Source organism: Lepidochelys kempii, chromosome 8 (assembly GCF_965140285.1).
Source record: "Lepidochelys kempii isolate rLepKem1 chromosome 8, rLepKem1.hap1, whole genome shotgun sequence".
Classification (NCBI taxonomy): Eukaryota; Metazoa; Chordata; order Testudines; family Cheloniidae; genus Lepidochelys; species Lepidochelys kempii.
This window is the reverse complement of record NC_136387.1, coordinates 85750785-85769341: the sequence shown is the minus strand read 5'-3', so window position 1 is coordinate 85769341 and position 18557 is coordinate 85750785.

Below are 18557 nucleotides of genomic sequence, written 5' to 3'. Positions count from 1 at the left end.
ACTGCTGGTCACAGCTCCCCAGGGGAAGACTTGTAAGCACCATACCTGGTTGGGCTTGCTGAAGAATCACATTTAGCACATAGGGCACTGTAGCCCTGACCTTGGTCTAAGAGTGGGATAACCACAGATTCCACCCTGGGGTAGATAAAACAGCACAGCAAAAGTGATCCTTTTAGAGAGATCTACTTGGGATATTCCTGCTCTCCCTCCCCAGCTGCTGCAGAATCCCTCATAGTGCACCTCCCAGTTGCCAAGACCAAGTACTGGTGTAATGCTTTGCCTTCCATGCAGAGTACAGACATGCTGATATTCCATAGAGATACATAATAAAAAGACACCATTTGCAAAAGTAAGGAAGCAAGGGAATCTGATTTACGAACAACAGCCAATCTGTTGGCAGGTACAAGTGAGAACAACTAAGCTATGGATTGTGACTTTCCCAACCAACAATGGATATGAAAAGGAAAGGAGAGAGCAAAAGACTATCCTGGTATCATGCTAATCACTGAGAATAAGTGACAGGCATTTTGAATGGCCTTCTCTCCCTTAACTGTGCAATTAATGTTTGTATTTCTTTTGATGAAGGAACAAAATTAATCATTAAGAGGAATATGACTGTTGCAAATGCAAGATTAAATGAAGCAATATAAAATAGATTCTTGTCTTCTATATCTGATCAACAAAGTATGATAAATAAAACAAATCTTCCTTGTGGAAGAAAAAGCAAAAAAAAAAAGTTATCTTGAATTCCTTATTTTATTTTAAAATAAATTCTATCATGACTAATAAGGTCCAGTAGTTTAGTATGTGTCTGCGGTTTGTGTCTGGGGCTTGTTTTTGGAATGAATAGGAAACTTCTCTTTCCCAGGATCAGCAGGGCTCACAAAGGGTTGAGATAAAAGAAGATAGTAAGTGGTTTTTGAATGACTTTGACCTTTACTACACTTATGCCTAGTGTGCAAGAAGTGATGATTTCTTTTCTTTCTTTTGAGAGATAGAAGGGTTAGATAGTACTGTTCTGTGCTGTGGGACGCTATGGTGAGAATGGTGCTAAAATGAGTGAGTGAAGTCTAGCTTTGTAAGTGACAGTTTGGCTATGGAATGATTGCAGAGGTGTATGTCATAGCATATACGTGGGAAAAGAAGGAGAGGAAAGTGTATTCATAATTATTCCTCTTTTAAACTAACACAGAGAAGGTGGAAGTAGTGATATGTTCTCTAGACTCTACAGCTGGTAGATGAACTCCCATCATTCCTGTTGTTATCAAAAATGTCATTTAAATTAAAAAATCATATATTTTATATCATTTTAATAAAATGTATAACTATACTTAGACCTTGTCAGGGTACAAGCTACTTTATAAATATTAACTTGATGCTTAAAAACCTGTAATTGATCATAATTAAAGACTCTCGTGTCATAATACCTTCTATTAACACTCTCTACTAATCATTTTGTGTTAAATTTACAGTCCCCACATTATAGTTAAATATCATCAGCTCTGCGATTACGTATGCATAACCACTTTTGCCAGACATTTTTATAGAACATTGGCTCCTGTAAACAGGCTGGCCACTTTCTGAGGTATTGCTGCATGTGCCCTGCCTCAATTTCCCCTTTTCCTGGGGTCCTCGGTAACTCACAAAAAGCTTTCAATAACAATGCCCCTTCTTGGGGTCTGGTTTATGAATATATAAAATAAATTAAAAATAAAGTCTTTTCCACGCCAGTCTTCCACCCTGTCTGTCTTTTTAAAGTCCCTTTCTTTCACCCAGTCCCAAGCCAGGCCCAGCCCTTCCTCCCTGAGGGTCTATCTTTCGGTTTCTCACCACTTTCTCCTTGGAGTTTTACTTCCTCATAATTTCACTCCTAACTCACAGGGCCACACTCTCCGAGCAGCTTCTGTGTTCCACTTGGTGTCCTTAAGTATCCCCCTATCTCTGCAGCTTCGCGTTGCTCTTACAGGGGAATCACTTGACCCCCTGCTCAGGTGTGCCTACCTAGTAACTAGGATTGGCTGGCCCCCTAACCTGGAGCTATCCTCTCTATTCGGCCCTCACTCCCGAATATTGCCCACCACAAGACAAGTTCTACTTAAGGGAATGCTGTATTTCTTTGTTGCCCCTTACAGATTTGTTTCTCACTCTACCCTGTCCAGCTCTCCTTTTTTCTGACTATGTTCAAAGAGAAACCATTCTTTCTCCCAAGCTGCCCCCATCAGTACTGCCTGGAGGCAAAGCCTGTCTCTCTCATCCACTAGCATGCCACTCTGCCACCCCATGCCCCGTTTATCTGAAGCTAGCTCATCACTTTCCTTCAGGGCCAGCTGCCTGGCTTCTTCCAAAGCAGATAGTTCCTTCTGATAGCTCTCCTTCAAGGAGAGTAAACCACTAATGTTCTCTCCCAACAGTATTGTATGTAATCTTTCCACATCCAGCAGCCCTGTCCTGCCACTCCTTAGGCATTTCCACAAACTGGTCCTGCATCTCCAGGACTGGTCCTGTCTCCAACTTAACATCCTTTATCTGAGCCTTCAGTGGTTCTATTTTCTCCTCTTGACATCCTGCATTAATTACCCTTCTGTATAAGGTCGGAACAGCTGTGGCCCCACAGCTACTTCTGTCTCAGACCTCAACTCTGCAGTGGTACTGGTCATCAGTTCTGAAAGTTCCTTTTCCTTCCTGAACTGGGAAAGGGCCTTTTTCAGTTCAGGCACCTAGAGCTTGCCAAGTTTCTCTAACAGCACATGTAGTACTCCCTGTGTTAATTTGCAGGTCTGGGGTCTATTTCCTCTGAGATTGCCTGGTTTTCCCTGTCTCAGACCCCATCTTTCTTTTCTCCAGGGTCCTGAACCATATCTGGACAAGTCTCTACCACATGTCCTTCTGTTCCACAGCAAATGACGTCTCAGAGGGAAGAGAATCTTCTCCCACCCTTGCCCTAGCTGGATGCATCTCGCATGCCACAGGGGACACTGTTGAGCTAGCCTGTTGCTCATCTTCTTTTGCTTTTAGATTGTTACAGTGCTTAAAGAGGCAGATCCTTCCTCTCGACACTTAAAACACTGGGATGGGGTCTTCTAGCTCTAGACTGCCCCTGGAGGGTCTCTTCCCTGAGCCCACTTTGAGTGCACCTACTGCCCGCTGGGGCACTCCAGTTTGGGTGTGGGCTTCCCACATTTAAAGCATAGAAGGATCTTCCTTACCTGCTGGCAACAGTTCACCGCTGTGCCTTGAGCTGCACTGCCTGGGTTGCCTGCTGACTCTGCAGGAGCTGCAGAAGGAAGGCTTGAATCCTCAACTGCTGTTTGGCCAGTACGCAGACCACATCCTTCATTTTTCTCCCTCTTGACCCTCAAAACTTCCTTCATGTTAGGAGAAGGGAGCAGTCTCTGAGCCTGCTGACTATGCTAGTGTCAATGAGTGTGCTGCCTCCCATCTGCCCTCTCATGGCTTGAGATCACTCTACAGGCAGCCTGCCTCAGTTCTCCCTTCAAGGGGCTTCCTAAATAAATTCTACACTGGCTTTTTTGTCCATAATGCCCCTTCTCCCTGGGTCTAATTTATCAACATAACAAAATATTCAAAATAAAAATTCTCAAATCCCCATCCAGTCCCTGCTCCCAGTCATCCCTCTGAGAGTCTCCCAGGCCTTCTTGCCTGGAGCCACTTCCCTGAAAATTCAGGGTTCCTTGCTCCAAAAAACCATTGATACTAATTGTTTCTCCCTGTACATCTCCTTTCTCTGCAGCGTCCTACTGCTTCTGTAGGGGGAAATCATCTGACTCCTGCTTAGGTGTGCCTACCTAGTAACTATAGTTGGCAGGCTCCAGGCCTCTAGCTGAGAAAGTAGCAAGCTATCCTCTTCCAGCTCCTCAGTTATGTTTGTCATGCTAAAAGAATTGTCTTGAGACATAGGAAATATTCTCATTTCTGTCTTCCCCACCCCCATTCCTTTTGAACTATAAATTCTGGCTTGTAAAATAGGTGACTGTTGAACTTTCCAGAATATTGTAGGACACCAAAGTAACTCACTGCCTGTTGCCATATTGGCTATCATCCTGAGGTTTCCTAAGAAAAATCTATTAATTTATTGGATTTATATTATTACTCTCTAGATTTCTGAGAGCAAGGTGGATTATCTTCACCCTTAGAACACAGAAAGCTTAACCTCTTATTGAGTTTGGCATATGGACTTCAAGATATCAAAAAGTGTCTGAATTTCTATTCGCTATATTTTTTTTTAGAATGACATCTGGCATTGGTTTTCCAGAGCAGCTCCCACATTCTAATTTTACATTTAATGATCAAATGTCCAATGGCTGCACAATAAATATGTGTACATAAAAGAGTACGTATAAATGCTGGTGTAATTTCCATGATTGCATGTGCTATCCAATTTGGGTACCTGCATGGGCAAAATTTCCATCAGTGCTTCGCTAGAAAAGCTGAAGGAAGATAGTGAAAGTTTTTTATTAAGTTCCATGTGTTTCACCCCCCCCCCCCCCATTCTCTCTGAAGTGGTTTTTCATTAAATTCTGAGGACCCAAACCATTTTCATAGATTAATTTGCAAAATCCGTCTTCCGGTGTGAAATGTTGTCAAATTTCACATTTTGGAATTCAGACAGAAGTCCCATGGGCTTTGAATTCTTGGCAGTTTGAGCTTGTAGAGGAAAAACAGGAAGGGACAGAAGAGGCTGAGAGTCACACACTCATTTAGAATATATTATATAGACTAACACCAGGTCAGGAAGAACAGCAGTCACTTGGGATAGATATGATATGGCTTTACTTGTATTAGAAAAAACACTCCCCATAAATATTAAACAAATAGAGTCTCTGCTGGTGTAAATCAGTGTTACTCCACTAAGTCAACAGAAGGATGCCAGTTTACATTAGCTAAGGATCTGTCCCATAATATTTACATGTAATGTAGGGTAATATGCATACTGAAAGTTTTGATAGAAAATACATTTCACTGTGTAACAATGCATATTATATTACAGTGTATAATAAAACTGAAAAAGTACATCTTTAAAAGCAAAGAAACACGTAGCCATTAAAATTTTGTGGGAGACAAAATTAAAGTAACCCAATAAATAGTAAGTTTCACTTATTGGTCTGAGATAATGAATTAAGAGTATTTTGATTTGTTGATACAAATCTGTTTCTTTTTTAGCATGTGGTTTGAAAAGCATCTGCGAGGAAAAATCTCATTAAAGAGATGGGTAAATGGGTTTTTCCCCCCTTAAAGATAGAAGGCTACTTTTTCCCTAACTAATTTTAAAACATATGTCACACAAGATAGCTTTGCCATTTGCTTTCACTAACTGATCTTGGACAACTATGGTTATGTTTTTCACCTGTACTGTTACTTTAAAAGAAGATGTTGCTCTCCCTTCATGCAGTACACTAAGAGCAGGGCCATGGGAATTCTACTGGCATGAGGGAACCCTTCTAGTGTTGCTAATTTAGCTGATTGTTCACCACCTCCTCTCAGCCATATCCAGGCTTATTGTCCCAAGCAGGATGAAGCATGCCCAGAGTGCATTGAGATTAGGTTATCCTCAGCTGCATAATGGCCCCTACAAATTCTGTTATTAACATGTCATTACCACTGGGGAGGGGTGGGGAGAATCTGTCTACCCAAGAACTGTTTTCACCCCTTTTTCATTGGGAATGTGCTCCTGTTCCTGGGCTTGCTACAGCTCAGTTGAGCTGCAGATGTCAGCTGTTATTTAGCCATAAAGGAGGCAGGTAGCAGAATGACTAGATTTGGAGATGGGTGGGTTCCTGAGGATGAGTAAGGGAAGAATGCAGAGGTAAGTTGGGTTCTTAGAGGATGCGAGTTGGAATGCTGGTTTTTTTAAGGCATGAATACAGTCAGATAGTGATGGGGACGGAACATGGGTTGAGGTGGTCGGAGTTCCCAGGACACAAGATGGAACGAGGCAGGAATGAAGCAGGGTCCTGGAGAATCTGAGTCCAACATGGGTTTGGAGGAAATGAAGTTTGGCCCAGTGAGATGGGAGCAGGAGCAGAGCTTGTAAGATGGGGAAACTGATGTGGAGAGATATGAAAATGGAAGTCTTTGAATGGAATTTTGCAGCATGCCCTATGATCTCATTAACTGATTTATGTATCTTTCGAAGATGTAAATAATATTTAAAATTGTGTTAACTCATTCTTGGATATTAGTGCCTGGTTTGTCATTTTTGAAAATAAGCCTGTCTTACTGTGACACCTATTCTTCTCAATAGATTCTTGTGAACTATAGATTTAAACTTGAAGTATTTAAGACTTTGGATTTTTTAAATTCAAAATCTGTTTTTTTAGTTCTTCCATTTGAGTTAGCTATGAATATTCACAATTTTTTTAAGATGCAGAAAACTTCAAATGCCCAAGAAAGGCTCCACAGATTCTGTTGAATGATTTCAGGCAAAGAGACTATATAGAAAACCATGCCCTTCAGAATCAACTACACACCTTGATACTGAGAATATGTGATCCGGTTCCACCTATTAGTTCACAGATTGAAGCATGATCTCATTACTGCATAATAGACTCCACGCACCATTTATGATGTCAAGAGTGAGATGGGCCCAGATCAATTCACCGTTTACTGCTTGTCCACTGTTCACTACAGTTTTCTTACTCTTCCACTATGAAAGGAGCTCCATGCTGTTTTCTAGCCAAAAGTGACTTGAGACATCATCAGATATTTTTCCAAACACAAGACCTTCAATGAAGCAGCGAGGCACCACACAATATCTGGATGCCTCTGAGTTGTTTATGAGCATGCAACCCACTTTGCATACATCTTGCCCAAGAAGATAGCATCCATGAGGAATAGCTAAATGAAGGATTCTCAGTGGTGTATATCATGAAAATTGCCAAAAGCTGCACCCAACTGTGTCTGTCACTATGCTTTGATTACACAGGACAGCACCATAGGGAATGTGCAAACACTATTTGAATTCTGCACTGAGCCAAGGAGAATATCTTGAAAGTGCTTCAGTTATGGTGCACTACACATCACCCTGAATGCAAAATGAATTCTCTGAAATCTGTGGTCAAATAGTGAGAAAGTATATTGTTGAGGCAGCAAATGCATCAGTAGAGTTTCTATTTTAGCTGATGAGCCGACACACATTGCGGAGAGTGAACAAATGTCTCCAGGAATGAGGTTTGTTGAAATGAAGTGTGGAAGTGCCTGTGTTCAAGAGGAATTCTTGGGTTTTGTCCCAGTATTTGCACTGAGTACAAAAACTGTAGCCAATAACAATTTTAACAAGTGCATCTGACTTTGGGCTTGACCTTTTCAAATTAGATGTTCAAAGATATGACTGCCACGGCAGTAATAGAGGGCAGGAAAAGTAGAAGGTGTTCATAAAAGAAATACCCCAAAGCAATGACTGAGCATTGCTCATTGCATAGGTTAATTCAGGTTATTAATGACTCAAGCAGTATAAATGAAATCTGCACCATCACTGGAACTGTCAAAGCAATTATCTAGGTGTGGTTTTGTTTTGTTTTGTTTTTTTTCGGGGGGTGGGGGGTGTTTGTGTATGAGAGTACTCTAAGGAGATGGCTAATCCCTACCATACCTATTCTATGAGAGATATGCTGGCTGGAGAACTATAAGAGCGTTCCTATTTTTATTGCAAATATACCCATTTTTATGCAACTGGGATACCTTGCTTATACAGAAACATAAAAACAACACAGTATACACATTGGTTCTTGTTGTGTATTGAGCACCTTGTACTTTACCATTAGCTGGATTATTATTGTGAAGTTTTCTTTGGTGGTTGAGCCAGTGTGACTCAAACACTACTACAAGCTGTTCCATTAGAACTACTTCAAATGCACCCTGACATCAGAGAACTAACAGGACCACTTAAGCAACAGAGTTAAACTGCTGAGATCAGCCTAATCAAAATAAAAGAAGTTGCTCTGAAACTGGCAGTTGAAGTCGGAGTGGAGGATCACCAAATAAGTCAAGCCACTGAGAAGAGTTCTAATGTCTCTCTTTCTGTGCGTTACATGGGCTCTCCGCTTGCAGATTTGCACCACGCTTTCACCAATACACCCAAAGGCCACGTCTACATTAGCAAACGTACAGTGGCACAGCTGTACCAATGCAGCTGCGCCGCTGTAAGATCGCTCATATAGGCGTTCTACCCTGACAGGAGAGAGCACTCCCATCGACATAGTAAAACCACCTCAATGAGCAGGGGTAGCTATGTCGGTAGGAGAACTGTGCACACTACCACTTATGCTTGCAAAGCTTATGTCACTCAGGGAGGTGTTTTTTCACAACCCTTAGCAACATAAATTTTGCTGACATAAGTGGTAGTGTAGACATGGCCAAAGCAACACTCGGATTGTTAAAGCTCCATCATTCCTCAATGCTCAGAGTGAACAGTCTTTCCAAAAACGGTGACAACATTCAGTCCATGCATTCAAAAACATTTAAAAAGAAGCAATATCGTCTGAAGAGTGAGCCAATGAGAGGCAAAATGTACAGAGAACACAGGCTATGTGTATGTTTTGGAACATAGCCATACTAATGCTGAGCACTAATAATGGTATCTTGACTGCTCTTGCCTTTCCACTCACAACTTGTACCATCAGACATTCCTTCAGCGCTCTGTGCAGACATGGTTGATGTTAAGTGATAAGCAGTTGGATGGACGGTGTCTGATCAGTGCCTGTCAGAAGAAGGTTAAGTAGTACAGTTGGTAGGAAAGTTTCAACTTTTCAGTGAACGATTAAAACCCCAAATATTTCAATTTGGGAAGGCTGTCAAAATGCCTCATGCTTTCATTCACCTCTATAGGCCTCGCTGGTAGGACCACAGTCTCCCCTCTTATTGTGGCAAGACAGTGATCATGGATGTTCCCTGGCTGGGAGAAAGTCTCACTTGGGAGCCTGCCCCATAAAAAAGAATGGGGACATGAGACAACTGAATTGCAGTTCCCTTGAGTCACTGGGGTTAGCAGTTTCGGGATGTTGACTTTTTCAGTGAAATAATGCATTTTTCTAGGAAAACACATATTTTTTCAGAAAATGTTTTATTAAGTCAAAAACCTCATTTTCTGTCAAAACAATTTTTGAGAAGTCCTACTAAGCTGTAGGACACATTTGTAGAGAGACTGCCTAACGGCTTTTGGATTTAAAGTAGGCAACTTCAATTCCTCTATAAAGAATACACTTAAAAATAAGTTAACTGTGCTGCAGCTTGGTACGTCATTAGCCTAATGTTCTGTTTAACTACAGCTATCAATCATTTCTTGATTAGAACCTTTTGTGCCTGGCAACAAGTAAATGTATGTGAAGCAGCAGCCTTACCTCAGAGTCCTGGAAAGATGAAAGGTATTGCTTTGGTAGAAAAAATGAAAAATAAAAGAGGATCTGATTGTGTCAATTACTAACCAAATCACTTAACTAAAACAGTTTTTCATTAATTGGGAATTATACAATAGATTTATCAAATAAACTCACATAATGGATGAGATCCAGAACTCATGTAAATCAGTGTAGCTCCCCTGACTTCAATGGAAGAACACTGATTTATCTGAGCTGTGGATTTAACCTTATATTCCTACAATAAAAGAAAAGGAGTCCTTGTGGCACCTTAGAGACTAACCAATTTATTTGAGCATAAGCTTTCGTGAGCTACAGCTCACTTCATCAGATGAAGCTCCAATGAAGTGAGCTGTAGCTCATGAAAGCTTATGCTCAAATAAATTGGTTGTCTCTAAGGTGCCACAAGTACTCCTTTTCTTTTTGCGAATACAGACTAACACGGCTGTTACTCTGATTCCTACAATATTTATTCATAAAAGGCCTGATCTCCATTCTGTTATGCCAGTTTTATGATGGTGTAACTCCACTGAAACTAGTTTAAAACTGGTATAATGGAGTGAAGAATCACTAATTAGTGTACGCTTAACAATTTGCTCCCTGTACAGTATTTTTTCAGCAGATACCCTTGAAACTAGCCTCACCTTAGCAACAGTGTTACTTAAAGCACATTTAAATCAACTTTTCATAGCAAAACTGCATATATTATTCTAGGTCCCAAACCTGCAATCTGATCCACTCAGGCCCAGAAGCACAAGAAGCTGCCTGTATGGATCCAATTATAGAGGACTAGTGATGGATGCTTATTCAAAGTATACTAACATATGGAGAACTCCATCAAGCTGTGTGGCCCTATGTCTTCACTCAACAGACCTTGTAACTGACCCATGTACAATAAACTTCCTAAAAGGTGTTGCCTTCTAGCCAGGAAATTTCAGAGGTCAGCTAATGTGCTTGAGAAACATGCTGAACAACAGAGAAAGAAGCCAAATCCATCAACATGACATTCAGAGGCCTGAGTAAATGGTGGAAACTAGTCAACATCCTATACACATGAGGATGTAGAGCATAAAGAAGAAGAAACAAATGATGAAGATATATCTGTGGATCTATATGTGCTTATAGAATCTGAGCTCTGGTGAGAGTACCGTTAGAAATTATCTTTGCAACTCACTTTTTTTACTATAATCATTACTTACAGCAAAAAGTCTTGAATAGCTGCTATATGGCAACAATATACTTGACTTCATTTGAATTTGACATTTTCACCCTTTTTGTGTGAAATTGTCAAGAAAGCACCAGTAGGCAAATGGAGGGGGAAAAGGCTCTTAAAGACATAAAACCATATATTAGAATGAAAAAGAGTGTTCTTTTTCGAAATAAAATGTGTAAGAATCATACAGAAGACGTGACAAAGATGTCAAATGGTAATCATTTGCAGAATCTAGACATCTGGTCAAAGAAACAGAGCAATGAAAATCCTAAAAGGTTTTTGATAAATAGAAAATAGTTTCTGTATAAGATCCTATCCTGCAACGATTGAAATCCATGGCAATATTCCCATTGACTTCAATGGGAGCAGAATCAGGGTCTAAACCAATTCAGTTTAAACTTCAGAAGCAGCTTTTATCTGTGATGGTTTGCAAAGAATATAAATATATTTCCAGCTTGAAAGCCAGTCTACACAGTTATTTCTGAAGATATATGTAACAAAAAGAGGTTCCTCAGTGTCAGGATTGTGACAACAGTAATTGGACCAAGGGTCAGAGCAGTGTAAAACCTGAAGCCAAGAGTAGCAGAGAAGTCTGCAGTCAAGTTCCAGGCCCAATACCAAGGATCAGTATCCAAATCGGGTTTCAGGATCTGGGTTAGAAGGTGAGGTCCAGATCAAGGCAAGGTTCAAGACCAGAGTTCAAGAGTAATTATGGTCATGACAACTACAGGAGATCCATACCATTGCCTAGACACTTCTTGGAATGCCCTTTGGGTGTATATAGGGTGGGAAGCCAATCAGAAGCCATGAGACTGCTGCCTATCTCACCCCTTGAGGTGTGTCTGAAGTGGTGGTAGGTAGTGGAGTGCAAGCTGGTTACAGCTATGTGGAGGTGTTCATTGCCTGGCAACTCTGCAGACCTACGTTTGAGACTTGCTGGGTCTTACACTTAGCCCAATAGGCATTAAGAAATAGGCTAACTTGGTTGCCTTTGTAACTTTCATTAAGATGTTCTTCTGGAATTTAATAAATCATTTGATAGACATTTTCAGCATCTATTTTACTGCAGGATTTTTTTCCCCTTTAATCTTCCTTTGGGTGTGAGGAACAAAACCAAACACGTATAGATTTAATTCATATGGATCTAAAAAGCAAAAGCAAGAAGCATATATTGCTTGACATTTCTCTGCCAGTTGTTCCTAACATACCCTATAATTCTACATATGACAGAATGCCACAAAGGATCAAATGCAAATAGTTAAGCAGCCCTCTATTATTACATTTCATAAACCCATAGACTAGACAACTGATTTGCTTTACTTACCTAAAAACTACAAGTCATGATTTCAGCACATCACACTTCAATTATTCATGAGATTTGATTTTCAGAATAAGGCATCATGAGAAGTAAGGTTTCAAGTAAGGAATATATACTTGGATTACCTCAAATTGGTGTACAGGGACTGACAAAGATGTAGGACTAATATGCAAGTATTATTATTTCCTACTACTATTAGCAATTTAAATTTCTGTAAAATAATAAAAAAGGGAGCCCAGTTTTGTGCTCAGTTACGTGGGTGCAAGTCATATAACCGAGGACCTAATCCAGTCTTTAGTTCCATGGACTAAATTAAGAACTAAATAGTCCCTGATTTTGTTGTTATCATTCCAATTGACAATCTTTCCATTTCTTCATTTTGCTTAATATTCTTGGATTTGTTTCATTTCTAGACGATGCGGTCTCCTTTTATTCTCATTCAGTTGTGCTGAATTCCATTGTGTTACATGATCTTACCTGATGTCAGATGTTATTTTCTGATTCCATTTTAATCTGGGGACTATTTTCACACCCTGGCATTTAAACCTTGAAGCCTCAAAGATGCTCGGTGCAGCTGCTTCCTATAAACTGGCAGGGCATGAGGATTAATTATGGTGGATCACCACTGCTATTTGAAAAGAATCCCATCCGGGTATTAAACAACCCAGCACCACACCACTTGAGCAGAAGCTTGAAGCTGAATTCTGAACAGCACCAATTCATCACCTCCCTAGAACTACTTGTGGCTATGTAACTTGTATCCTGTGATTATGTACTTTACATCTAATCTTTTTGTACAAAACAACCTGTTATCTAGCTTTGCGTCCGTTGCAGTGGGCATTCTGACTGGCCTGTGAACAATGCTTTCATACACTATACATCTCAGGAAACTCTTGTTGTGTTCATCCATGTGATGACAGGAATTATTCTTGTATGTATTGGCAGAAAAATCTGTTTGACAGCCTATGCTGAGGCTAAACTAGACCAGGGATCAGCAACTTTTGGCACACAGCCCATCAGGGAAATCCACTAGCAGGCCAGGATGGTTTGTTTACCTGCAGCATCTGCAGGTTTGGCCGATCGCAGCTCCCACTGTATGCAATTCACCATTCCAGGCCAATGGGGGCTGCGAGAAGGGCTGCCAGCACATCCCTCGGCCCACGCTGCTTCCCGCAGCCCCCGTTGGTCTGGAACGGCGAACCACGGCCAGTGGGAGCTGCGATCGGCCGAACCTGCAGGCGCTGCAGGTAAACAAACCGGCCCGGCCCATCAGCGGACTTCCCTGATGGGTTGAGTGCCAAAGGTTGCCGATCCCTGAACTATACCCAGCTACTTCTTCCTACCTGTAAGTGAGTCCTAGCATTTTCTTTCTCACAAAGCTTTCCACAAACTTATTTTCCAGTGAGCCTCTTCATATGTCACAATTGTACAGTAAATAATAACATAATACTTATGGAATGACTTTCACTTGAGGATAATGAACATTTAATTATCTTTATGCACTGCTATGAAACAGTATTATCCCCATTTTACAGAAAGGTAAACTGAGGTGCAGGACAATTAAGTGAGTTGTCAATGCTTATACAGCAAGTCAATGTCAAAATGAGAAATAAAACCTGGGAGTGAAATCCTGGGCCCATTGATGTCAATGGGTGTTTGCTGTTGACTTCAATGGGCCCAAGATTTCAGCCTTGGAGTTTTGCCTCCCCGTTCCCTGTGCTAACCGCTGGACTATGCTGCCTTTTAATTTATGAATGAGTATATAGTTTATCAAAGACTCTATTTTACATGAAAAAGCAATGTTCAAATAAGGGTACCCAGTTTTCATGCTTGCAATGGGGAGAATCCCAGAGGACCCTAATGTTTTTCTAGCCTTATTCCCTGAAATTGGGTTTGGGGATGGAACTTGCTATCAAGAAAATCCATCACTATGTTCCATTCGTTTTTCAGATATGATTTTGCAGCATAAAATATACCACCCTATGACATCAAATTCATTAGGAAAGAGGGAGGGAGAGAGGGGGGTGAGGGGGAATACAATAGGCCTGATCCTCAGAGTATATTAACTCAACTCCATTGAAGTCCATGGAGCGTACAACTGGTTGAATGGTTTTATTCCTCAGAAATAGACCTGAACATCTAATAGCTAATTTGAAGCATTGGGACATGAAAGATATGTCTACTCTGTAATCAAAGCTGTCCTTGTACTTCAGGTAGGCAAATCCTGTAATAGCTTCATTCTTGGTAGCAGGGCTAAAACATAGCAGTGAAGAGGCAACAGCATGGGCTTCAGTGTGGGTTGTACAATCCCACCTCAGTATGTACTCATGTTGCCAGCCTGCACTGAACCCTGCGCCACCATGTTTTCACGGTTGTTTTTAGTCATGATAGCTAGATGAAGGCTGGCATGGGTCTGCCTACCCGAGCTGCAATCACACCTTCATTTTCAGCATAGATGTATTGTTTGTGGGGCTACTCACTGGAGGAAGGTACTTTAGGATTTGCACTAGAGCTGCTCAGAAATTGGGAGGCTTTTTCCGTGAAAAACTTTGAACAAAAAATAATTAGTTTTTGTTGAAATTTTCTGCCAAAGAAAAACCAAAACCCACAAAACTGATTAATAGATTCCAAGGTCAGAAGGGACCACTGTGATCATCCACTTTGCACTCCTGTGTAACACAGGCCATAGAACTCCCCCAAAATAATTCCTAGAGCAGATCTTTTACAAAACATCCAATCTGAGTTTAAAAATTGCCTGTGATGGAGAATCCTCACCACGACCCTTGGTAAATTGTTCCAATGGTTAATTACTCTCACTGTTAAAAAATTACACCTTATTTCCAGTCTGAATTTGTCTAGCTTCAACTTCCAGCCATTGGATTGTGTTATACCTTTCTCTGCTAGATTGAAGAGTCCATAGTTAATTATTTGTTCCTCATGCAGTTATTTATAGACCATAATCAAGTCACCTTTAACCTTCTCTTTTTTAGACTCAGAGAGCTTAGTCTACATAGTTTATCACCATAAGGCATATTTTCTAATCCTTTATCATTCTTATGGCTCTTCTCTGAACCCTCTCCACTTTATCAACATTCTTCTTGACTTGTGAACATCAGCCCTGGACACAATATTCCAGCAGCGGTTGCGCCAGTGCTAAATATAGAGATAAAATAACTTCTTTACTCCTCGTGAGAGCCCCCTGTTTATACATCCAATGATTGCATTAGTCCTTTTGGCTACCACGTAGAACTGGCAGCTCTTGTTTAGCTGATCATCCACCATGACCCCCAAATCTTTTTCAGAGTCACTACTTCTCAGGATAGCATTCCCCATCCTGAAAGGATGATCGACATATTTTGTTCCTAGATGCACACATTTACAATTTAGCCATATTAAAATGCATACTGTTTGCTTGTGCCCTGCATACCAAGCGATCCAGATTGCTCTGTATCAGTGATCTGCCCTCTTCATTATTTACCACTCCTCCAATTTTTGTGCCGTGAAAATTTTATCAATGATGATTTTATGCTTTCTTCTGGTTCATGAAGAAAAATGTTAAATAGCATAGGACCAAAAACTGATCTTTGTGGAACCCCGTTAGAAATACACCTGTTCAATGATGATTCCCTGTTTATAATTACATTTTGACACCTATCAGTTAGCCAGCTTTAACCCATTTAATGTTTGCCATGTTAATTTTATATCTTTCTAGTCTCTTAATCAAAATGTCACATGGTACCAAGTCAAATGCCTGACAGAAGTCTAAGTAAGTATATTACATCAATACCATTACATTTATCAACCAAACTTGTAATTTCATCAAAAAAAGATAGCAAGTTTGACAGGATCTATTTTCCATTAACCCACGCTGATTGGCATTAATTATATTACCCTTTTAATTCTTTATTAATTAAGTTCTGTATCAGCCATTCGGTCATCTTGCCTTGGGTCAGTGTCACATTGAGAGGCTTATGATTACCAGGTCATCCTGCTTATCCTTTTAAAATATTAGCAGAGCATTAGCTTTTATCCAGACTCCTGGAACTTTCCTGGTGTTCTAAGCTATATTTAAAAACTGTTCCGTCGTCATGGGAACTAAAGTCCTAAACAGGGATACCCTGAAAACAGCTATATTGAATTATGTTAATAGAATTTTAAAAGTAATTAGATCGCAAGGATGTTTTGTCTTTTCTAGTTCAGGGCTATGTGAAACACTGATTTAGAAATTATTGTGAAAATAATAACTTGTTTATGTTAATAAGATATTGTCCTCTGAATTCTTTATCAGTGGTCTTATAATCTTCAAACGTGTATACACTGCAGAATTTTTAACTTGATTCTTATCAACTCTGCTAAATCTAATTTTCTAGACTTTCACTTGATGCTTCTTTTTTGGCCTCTGATTGGCTGAAATTTTTGCTTCACTTTTATAACATGGCACAATGACAAATTCTAGCTTTGGAGGGTAATTGGAGTCACCTCAGTTGGATTACAAATACAGAATTCTCAGAAAGTTCCATTTGAGCCTGCTAAAAAGCAACTAAATTTCTTTCCTTTTTGAGAGTTGCCTTTTCGTCCCTTCCCTTTCCCTTTCTGTAGCTGTGAAGATTTCTGGTACTTAGGCTGGTAAAGCAGTCATGTAACCTTCTAAAACTCTTGTTTGAGTTGTGCCTATATTTACATGGTTAGGAGGTCACCAGCAAATTCTTTTGGTTGGGTTGCTGTGGGATGTTTTGGCTGGGAAAACATGTCAGACGTTAAATATATGACTATCACCTGCAAAAAGAAAAGAAGTCACATATTTACAAACCAATGTAAATGTGTCTCAGAAAAAAATGTCTTCCTGTCCATATTTCCTTCAGGATTTTCAGGTTGCCTGGGTGATATACAGTGTGCTAATGGGGCAGAGATATGCTGAGGTGGAAAATGGAAAGTAATTGGAAGAAGGTGTAACGGAGAATGCTCCTACAGTGAAACAAAGAAGCTGGCCTAAAACTTAACTGGGAGAGTTAACCTTCATATGCCATCTAATCATAGGTGTCTCCCTTTCCAAGCAGCACAGGGGCTTAGCCCCTGCAATCCAGTAGAACGCCAAAGATCTGGGTGGAGTCTGGGGGATCTGCAGATGTCATGTGTCTACTTCCTTTGCTCTGCAACCCGCCCCCAGCTCAATGGAAACGTGACTCCAGCAAGGGACATGAGGCATCTGCCCCAGAAGCCCTCCTGAGGGATCCAATTATTGTCAATTTAATGCTGTCTGGGTAAGACTGTAATGAAAGCAAATATGTTTATGGTCTCTGTAGCGGGGTGGTCATCCGCTCCTGCTAAAGGGCTTAAAACAGCCCTTGAGAGGGCTGTGGCTGGGAGCAAGCAGTTCCCAGGCTGACTGGGGGAAGCAGGCTCAGCTGTAGCCACACCCCAGTCAGGGCTCAGCTGTCTCTTATAAGAGGGAGTCTCTTCTAGCTGTGGAGGGAGATGGGCCTGGCTGCTGGGGAGCATGCCAGAGGTGAAGCAGGGCTTGGGAAGGCCAGAGGAGCTGGGAAGCTCCCGACTGGAAAAGCCCCAAGCCTGGCAGACAGCCTAAGATAGGTACTGGGGTTGCAGGGGGCAGCCCAAAGGTAGGCAGAGGCAGCAGGTCCAAACCCCCCTTGCCTCTGATGATTGGCTTATACACTGCAGTCTGCCCCAGTGTGTGTGGGCTCAATGGTGACTGGCAGTAGCCAAAGACTGAGGTGGGGATAGTGGGTGGGGGTTCCCTGAGGAGGGGAGACCCAAATCTGTGGGAAAGGGTCCGGGGGGGACACAGGGGCCAGAGGCAGCGAGACACCGGCCTGCAGGGGGTGCTCCGGAGGCTGGAAGAGCTAATTCCCTGAGAGACCAGCAGGAGGTGCCACAGGGGTGAGTCTCGCTCCGTGACAGTCTCTGTACTCCTCTCCATGCAAGAAATCATAATCATAGAAGGACCCATGAGCTTCTATTAAACATACCTCTTTTGCTACGAGCGTTGTTCTTCTTGTTTTTACTTTTCACCTTTGTTGCCTGCCATCAACAATCAACACTTGTTCACTGTGTGAATTGTTATATACTGTGTGTGTATTTGGAGCTGGGATTTGATTTTCTTCCACAACTTATGTGGGGATGGACAAAGGGCAATCTTCACTAGACCCACTAAATTGATCCCTGCTGAATTGATTGCAGTTAGGGTGACCAGACAGCAAGTGTGAAAAATCGGGATGGGGGTGGGGAGTAATAGGCACCTATATAAGACTAAGCCCTAAATATTGGGACTGTCCCAACAAAATTGGGACATCTGGTCATGCTAATTGCAGCAGCATCTATCTCCCCAGTACTGGAGACCAGCCCTAAGGATTTTCAGCACAAAGGAAGTTCATGCACAGAGATTAAGAGACTAGAGCCCTTTAACAATTTAGACTTACATAGTGCCTTATCACACCCAACCATCCCAATGTGAAAAGCTAAAATCATCTTTTAAAAAAACAAACTGTTAAAATAAGATTTACTTTGGTTTTTAATAAGCAAAATAGCAACATTATTAAACCCATATTTAACAATTAGATTAGGCCTGTTAGCCACACACTTACTTTGAGGGGAATCCAGAGCAGCACCAACCCAAGGAGAGGTACGGGAAACATTG